Source organism: Lathamus discolor, chromosome 1 (assembly GCF_037157495.1).
Source record: "Lathamus discolor isolate bLatDis1 chromosome 1, bLatDis1.hap1, whole genome shotgun sequence".
Lineage (NCBI taxonomy): Eukaryota > Metazoa > Chordata > Aves > Psittaciformes > Psittacidae > Lathamus > Lathamus discolor.
Window position 1 is genome coordinate 109,743,301 of NC_088884.1, and position 9,175 is coordinate 109,752,475.

The window sequence follows — 9,175 nt, forward strand, 5'->3', positions numbered from 1 at the left end:
TCACACTAACTGGCACAACAAACAGAATGGAAGGATCAATCATCCTTTTAATCACTAAGAGAGATTGAGACCCTGAATCTTGCTCTATTACAATGGTGTGCACTGAGAGCAATACCATAACAGTCAATAGCAAAGTGCTTGAGAATCTGAAAAAAGAGCAATGTGATATGATAACAGTGCAAAAAAATAATGGGTAGTTTAGATTAAGCTATTTACCTATGCCATAATATAATACTAAGAAAACTCATAGAGCTTTAAGAGCTAGTAAATTTGACACAGGCTAGAGAAAAGCCTTTCAAGTTTCTCTCTCATATATTTCTTACATAGTGGCATTCATAGTGAGTGGCCATAGATGCTGTTCATGAAGCATCTTATGCAAGCCACTGAGAAGCAGAACAGTGGACTCAGATTTCTGACCTGTTCTGCTATGTAAATTCGTGTAGTCCTTTCCTACGTAAGATGCCTCAGAAATCATGCCAAGTCACACAAAAATAATTGCTTGCATGATTTACAGCACTAAAGAAGTTAATAATTTAATTTCATAAATGAAACCAAGTTAATGGAAGAGGAGATGACAGTTAAGCATTTTTGCCCAGCTGGAGGTGTAATCTCAGGGGAATTGTCTGTCAACATGTATTTAGGTTACTTCCAAGCCTGCTACCTGTTTCATTTTCTTGGCTAGGGTGATGAAGCTGATAAAACAGTTGCAGTGGCAAAAAAATGTTTCATTTGCTATTATGTAAAAAAAAGAAAAAAAATAATCTTTTTTTTCCCCTTTGTAAACAGGATTGTAGTTATATTAAGGCATTTGAGAATTAATCAAGAGATTGGGGGATGAAAGAATGTTGACAATTACAGAACTAGCTTCTTCCCTTCTGCCTCACTCCTTCCCCTAGAAGGGAAGAAGTTTGAGTACTGGTGTTTTACAGGACAATCTACAGAATGGGATATTGTATAGCCAGATATTTCCTGTAGAGCTTTTTTTCCCTTCTCACTTTAATTCACTTTTTCTTTTTCTCAAACCCCAATGATAGACTTTAGCAGGAATCTTTCTTTACTAAAACGAACTTTCTTCTGATAACTTCTCGTAATAGAAGCCATGAAAATACCAACAAACCTAATAAAGGAAAATGGACATAAAAGACAACTTTTCAGCCTCTGTCCTAATTCTTCTAGAAAAACGTACTACTACTTGTATATGCTATTTTCGGGCTATTTCTGTTTCCTTCTGAAGTCAGTAAATAATGTTTCCATTCACTAAAGAGAGATCAAGAAGTAGGGCAGAGAAGTGCAGGCCTACATTTATTACTATGTCTGAGGGGAGCATTTAGACATAGGTTATCTGATGCTTTTTCCTCACAGAACTTTTTTGTATTTGTATACTTGCATTCAAGAGCAGTCTAATGCTTTTAGATGGAGTAGAGGCTTTGTCCTTGCTCAGAGAGTGTGTCTACTGGTATGAGACATGAGAAAAAAGTAGGGCACTAAGAAATGGAAAGAGAGAATGAAATGAAGTCATAGGACAAGTATATCGGCATAGCCATGTAGGCAAATACGTATGTACTATTCATCTTGATTATTTGTAATCCAACACAAGCAATTCATATTACATATAATTCACATTACATGACAGGCTTTCATTCTGTTGGCTTGCTTCTCATGATGATACAGGACTTTATTTAAAGTTCTTCAAATTAAATAACTCCATTAAGATATCTGCTCAGTAGAGAAGAATACTTACTGGACTCTAGGACAAAGCAATTGCCAGCTGAATTATCAGAACTCATATCTATGGTGCAATCAACACTGCTCTTCAATGCTTGTGTGCCAGTCTAAAGATTAAAAAGTCAAAGGACAAACTGTTCAGCATAGTTTTACAATCATCATATCTTATTTTGCCAAGAAAAGGAAGTTGTTTCTGAAGCATATACTTAGTGTAACAAAAGAAGCAAGGTACAATCTACTTAACTCCTCACACCTTAAGGTTCCGTGTGGTTTTTATAATGGAAATAACTTTTTCTTTTTTTGAGAAAGATACACTACTGCAACCATACACAGCAACAAAAAAAGCTCTCTCAGAGACAGAACTTTAATAATTTTCTTATTTTTTATAAAAATCTGTGCACCAAGTTGACAATGACATAAGGGCTTCTTTGTACAAGAGCTGAATGTGTCTATTCCAATTGGAGGGTCAGCCTGTTTTTTTGACAAAAGCTATGCCACTCCCTTCCATGTTGTTTGGTCTGTAATACCTCTATTATTGACAGAGATGTTAAAATCTTCAGTTTGTCCATACTGTCTGCTAATCAAGTTGTTGGGGAAAAATGGGAAAAGGCCCTACATCTAATCACAAGTTACAGAGAGGCTTAAAACAATACTGCCTTTGTAGTCAACTACAAAGTTGTTAATGTAAAAGGATATCTATTTCCATCCTCCAGTCCTTCCTGATTACTATTCTAATTGTCCATTACCCCATACCAGGACAGATACCTGAATTGCTGATATTTGGGGATATTTTGCCTAGATTACAAAGAAATGCTTCTGATTGTGTAACGTTTAAGAGTGCTGTTTTAACAATAGTAAGTAAAAACCCTTAAATGTTCCAGATAGAGAAATAGAAAGGCTCCTTCTGCTTTGCCCTTTGGTTTTCTTAATTCGTATTTTCCTCTAAGTGGTAGCTGCACATTTAGCGATGCAGGGAAAGAGTTCACACCCTTGCTTTCAGGCAGACTAGCTACAGTTTAACATGCTGCACAAGCTGTTCCCTATTGTCCTGTTGCAATATTTTGGCACACACTGGACTGAGACTCCCAGCTTCACATGAAGCATTTAAACAAGCGGCCTAGTTTTTCAAGTGCTTCCTTGTGAATGTAACCATCCAATCTAATGCTTAATCTTCAGAATAATGAAATAAATATTAAAAAAAGAATTGCCAAAATTGTAATCTAGTTTAATATTTTTGCGAAGGAAAAAGCAAACAAGAAGGCATGTAGGAAAACAAAAGTCACCACCTGTTTTCCAAGGTTATCCTGAAAGCTCATATGCATTTTGTGCTACAGCTCTGTGTTCCTGGAATCCTATAAAAACCAGTGTTATACCCTTGGCTATATCTAGATTTGCAGACAGATATACAGCCTCATTTTAACAAAAAGATGAGTTCTGGTTATTCTTGTGTGATCATTTGGATTATTGCCATCACCACATTGAGCTGCGTGTCTGTGCTCACGTTGTGCCAGCCCTTCCCTGCAGTACAGGAAGACTTAGGACTTTTTGTCTCCTGAAATATGCTGAAAAATTCCTACAGACAGGGAAGTTGATACGTTGCTTTAGGTCACACACGTGACCAGTAGCAGTGTCCAAGGGAATTCTCTATATGGCCTCTTAGTGCTTTTTACCTGATGCCTCAGAGCAGGGCTCAGATGGGGATTCTGCTATCTGGCTCTGTCAGGAAATAAAATTCAGCACTAATCCCACAGCCTCACCCAGGACAGAAGACCCAGCGCAGCAAGGATTAGAGCGATCCTCCTGAGCGGTGCTGACCCCATATTCAGCCTGAATCACAGTCACTATTAGTAGCCAAGTGTAATACCGTGTCTCAACAGACAGTATGTCCGTCAATACTGTCTGCTTACCAAGTTATTGGCAACTAGTTCCGTTCAGACAGACCATCATTTCTACAGCCTCTGGTACCCTCGGGCTGCTTCTGCAACCCTAAATACCATGTCACCTCAAAGCCTTTGTATTCCTCCGTGGGGGTAAGTAAAGACCCTCACCCATTAATGCCTTTTGATGAGGGAAAATTCTAAAATTCGGTTCCTCAGGTGTTTTCCAGCATACATTCACAGATTTAGGAGCGTCAGAAATTGTAACAAGGCAAAGAAAGTGCTTTTATGCAGCAAATCACTAAAGCCGCCTCCCCCCTGGGAACAGCGTGAACTAGTCTCTTAAATACAGTTCCAAATCCCTTGATCTGCTAGGATTTACAGCCTCACCCAGAAAGCAAGTGGTGAAGCTAGGCAATGACCAGTGGAGCAGAGGGAATGGCCTTGACTGCTCTGAACAAAAGAGCTGGGAAGAAAGTGGTCAAAGGAGGTGTTGACTGCAAGAGTTTGCCTTCTGAGGTGATAACTGGGTGAGATTTCTGTATTTCTGCTGTAGAGGATGATTATATGTGAAAGTATTTCCCTGGATGGGCAGTCGATGAGGCAACCCAGTTGGTTTTGGTTGGTTTATTTTTGGCACTTGTGTGACTCAATGACAGATGTGCGGCACTTCAGATTCAATTCTCTTGCGCTAACATTATACGCACAGGCTCTTATGTTCATCTCCCACCAACGTAAGAGCAGCCAAGACCAGACCTGTGTTTATGCCTGTTCCCAAAGCTGTGCGATAATTTCTATACTTCAGATAACCAAGTTACAAAAGCTATGAGCTAAGTGACCCAGCAGAGATGGAAATGTGGCTCTGAGGGATTTTTGTATCAGTTTATGATTTACTTTCCTGTTCCAGCAAGTGGAAACCCATGCTGTTTTCCTGAGCTGTGTATCTTGAAAAGGTACTTTTGCTATTCTCATGAGAACAGACTTCCATTATCTCACTCTGTGGCAACTTTGTTGCTCATTTATAAATAGGAACAGATGTTTCACTTACATACCAATGAAGAACAGGTGTGGAGAATAACATTATTTCCTCCTGATTTAGTATTGTTTCTCTTTCTTCACACTAGTTTCTCTGTGAAGATAATCCACTCCTATTGGCCAGCCACTCAGGCTGGAGTGGAAGAGCTGGGTTGTGCTCCCTCCTATGCATGCTGCCCTGAAAACATCTGGATTTAACATTTTTTTTCTCTTCAATATCCAGAAGTACAAAACAGATTACTTTCTGCAGCTGTATGAAGGTGGCAGTGAGGGAACCTGAATCATATTTGTTCAGGTTTGCCTGGTTATGCAAATGGTGTCAAGGTACTGTCCTGTTTTAGACTTCTGCTGGTAGATTTGCAGTATTTTGAGCTTAGGTAGGCACAGCTGTTGGCTCTAAGAGCAGCATGTTGCTTAAATGGAAACTGGGTAGGCATTTTCAGAGGAATTCCTGTACTATAGTAGTGCAATTAGTCTCCTAGTTTAACAGGTTAATAGTTTACTCAGGATTCACCAGTATGTTTTGAAATACTAGAAATGGTTCTATCTTATTGCATGCAATTGGACTTTATTCTTTCATCAGGAGTGGCTTTAACAGTTGCAAATTACACAGAAATAGCATTAGTGTCCTCACATATGGAAAATGGAGCAAATATAAAACATAAACTGATATGAATGTTTATTACCACAGAAAGAACTTCGGCTAAATAACCTCAAAGTTTTATGATAAAGGCCCTGCGTTTCAAATGCTGTTTTGTTGGGAGATTACCCTCATGTGATGGTTAACTCCCATGTTTTAGCCGCATACTTCAGTGATAGCTTTTGCCAGAAAGAAACCAACAGGCTAAAGGGACAGGCTCTTGCTGCATCTATGTGATGTCCCTCTACTCATGTAAACAGCAGAATAATGTTTCCCTGCCATGCCATTCTGAAGTTAGATGTTTAATATTGCTAATGCTCAAAGTGCACTTGGTCACTCTGGTTCTAAAATGTACTTTCTTAAAACTGTGCTGCTATAATTTTTACAACTTAGATGATTTTAGAGCTAGACTCCAACATTTCATTACGATGTAACTTAAACTGCACCATTGCTTGCGCCCAATAGATGTAAGTTACTTCTCTGGAATGAAAAAGGAACCTACTCCGTTAAAACGCTCAAAGTCCTAACATGCACTGAATTCATTTGCAAGACAATACACAGGCACCTGAAAGTTTGCATGTTCAGATCCTTCATGCTAATTCTGGTGCCGTCCAAGAGAAATGCTGTATTTTCTAGAGTATGACGGTAAAGTCTCAGTTCGTGCTTTGTTGACACTATTCCTGTTGCAATATTTTTTCCAAAGTGATGAGAGGTACATCAGTTTCTTTCTTACCTCATCTGAAGTTGTTCTTCTCAACTCCATTATGCCACGACTGTGTTTCTTGGTGTTTTCCAGAAGGCGATATTAATGTTTCTTTTAAAGAACTTTCAGGAGAGAACACTTACAGAAGATGTTTAGTGAAGATGCTTAGAAGCCTTTGGCCATGCAGAGGGCTAAAATACTATCTGTAGTGGCAGTTGATGTATGACATACAGTAAAATGATAAAACATATTCTTTAAGGAGCTGTCGGGTTTTTCCTATCAGATTACACAGCAAGTAGTACAGCTTGCCTTGCCATGAAATGCTGGGCTCCAAGCTTGAAAGCATGCTAGTAAATCCTGATGGAGCACCAGTTCGCCATGTGGGTGTCTACAGTGATGAGGGAGGGCTAAGGTCTAGTTGGAAAGTGAGTCCATAAGGTGAGAGTCCTAAACCGGGCACTGATTGTGACAGTGCTTAAAAAAGGGGATAAAAGACCAACCTGATCCTAAACAGGGCTCCAATAGGTAGGGGCGTGGGTTCCAGTTGGGGCTGGTCAGGGCCACAAAAGCCTGTTAGTGTAGTCTGGCCCTGATCTGAAGCTTTTGATTCCTGTTAAGTATTGAAATGGTTAGTGTGTGCTAGAGCAGGGGAGTCAGGGCAAGGTTCAATTTTTCTAGCAATGCCAAGAGATCTTGGACAATATCTTTAAAGTGGTGGGTTTTTTTGTTGTTGTTGTTGTTGGTTTTTGTTTTTTTTGTGGTGTGTTTTTTTTTTTGTTTTTTTTTTTTTTGTTTTTGTTTTTTTGTTTTTTTTTAAATTATGAAAAAGAAGGAAGGCTTTGCCAAAATGCAGAATGTCAGCTTGGCTGGAGAAGGATTTTGCTATGGTGGGATGACATGGTTTCATGTGCTGCATCTAGTAATCTGAGCTTGGGGTAGCATTTGCTTGTGTGGCTGATGTGAGGTTGGGTCAGACTCCTTACCTGTGCAGGTCACTGTCCAAGAGGGAAGAAGATCTCTGAGCAGAGGTGAACCCCAGAGATGTACAGAGGCTGTTTGCTTCCTGCTAACAAAGCTGACAGTTCCTGATTGTTCGTACTGCTATGGACTAACTAGAATGTACTCCTTTTCAAAAGGTGAAAGGGGTGCTCCTTCAAGAGACCAGAGCCCCCCATTCTTTCTGTCTGTATTTTATGTTCCTCTTGAACACTGTCCCCTTTCCTAAGGTGATGACTAGCTGAGAGATATGTTAACTCTGAATCTAAATGCAAGGATAGCAAGAAAATCTTCTGGAGGCAGAGGTCTGAATTTACACAGTTTCCATGCTAAAACTGAGATGCTTATGTTAGATTCTTTAGGCACTTTTACAGCACATTAGAGATATTTGCAGATGCAAAAGGATAAAGGATATTTCCTGCATGTTCCAAAGTAAGATATATACTCAGTGCATCGAACTGAATTTTCTGTACTGTGTAAACCAAATTCATACAGTGCAGACTGATATCAGAAAATTCCATATACTCTTTTCATACTTTAAAGAGATGTAATCTAGGTTTAAAGGATGCAATAATGTTTTGTGTAGTCAGAGTGTGTTCTGCTCCTTACACATCCTTGTGCTAAAGATCAGTGTCGTTGCTAATACAGTTTAGTCTTACAAAACTTGAAGGCAGCCATAAAAACTTTAACATAAGTTCAGCTCAGAAATAGCCTCTAGTATTGCAACACTAAGGAATATAGAGGGAATGGTGAGATCAGATCAGAAATCAGAGATGTCATCTGTTCTGTAATTTACTGCTGACATCAGTTGGCAGGGAGATAATGATTAACAAGATTAATGCAGTAAAGATTATACCATCTATGCAATAGTTTTTTACTCTTTGCTTGGTGTGACAAACTTTAACTTTCCCTGGTGAAGATCAATTTAGATAAAAGGAGGATTGCAAGAAGTATTCTGAGGCAAGGGTCTATTTCCTTGCCAATCCATTTCTTGATCTCTGATTTTCCAGTCTAAGGGCTTACACATCACTCAAGGTATACAGCCATTTCCTTGTGCTAATGGCCTGGTATAGAGGCAAGGCTTCTTATTGTCAATAGTGAGTTAATATAAAAAGCTGGAATCCTATTCATAGCAATGTGAAAGGGTCAGAGAACAAGTACAGGTAAATATTCTTGTTTGCTCTTCTAGGGACCTCAGTGAAAAACATTCTTCCTATCTTCAAAAGGGTTATTAATGGCTGTTCAGCTCCCACGTGTTTTGTAGGTACCCCAGAAGTAATGGTCTCAGTGGGATCTCATTGAAACAAGTAGCACTGTGGCCTTACTGAGAAAGAACCAGCTCCTTTACACATTGAAGAGAAGCCAACAACTAGCAGCATAACGTCACTGCTGTTTTATTTAGAGATGGCCAAAAATTCAGTGACAGCAATCACTTTGGATTTAAGAGAAAGAGTCAAGAAACCCTTGTTCTGAGAGGTTTGTATCATAAGTACCAAAGCTACTTCAACTGGAGGAGTTGTGTGTCTGAAATTTGCAAAGTCATCTTACGAAGAGGAACTTAAACACCATTTAAAGACTTAGCTCTTTTCCTCATATCACTAGTCTTAAATTTGGATACATTGTAAGGAATTTTGTTCTTGCCATGTATGTGGAAAAAGATGCTAGGAGGCAAGATCTAATATTACCTTAACATCTCCTCACAGAACTGGAACAAACAAGGATCTGGACAACAAAAGGTGTTTTATCTGTAAGACTCTGTAAAGTTTCCAGAAACTGGGATGAAGGTTCTGTTTTAACTTCATCCCTCCTTTTTTACCTTATTTCGTCTTCTTCTGTGATTCCAGTGAATGTTATCTTAGTGAGATCTTTTCCTTATTATATCTCTTAACCTCAGTCCCATAGACCAAAAGATTTTATTGAAGTCTAATGAGGCTTTTAAAAGATTCAAAGGTTTGACTAATTATTGAAACATTCCATTCTTGCAATAAATTTACAAACAGGTATTTTATAATACACTCTTAACCAGAAAACTTCAGTAAGTGTTAGTTGCAGACCAGCTAACTTTGGTGGCTTCTTAATGAGTTCTCTCAGCCTTCAGTCTGGTGGCAGGATCCATAATTCCTCTCATTCTTGCTAATAATGGTGACCCAGTTTGGTCATTTTAGAAGAAAGAGGTTCATAGCTACCTCAGAGCACCTT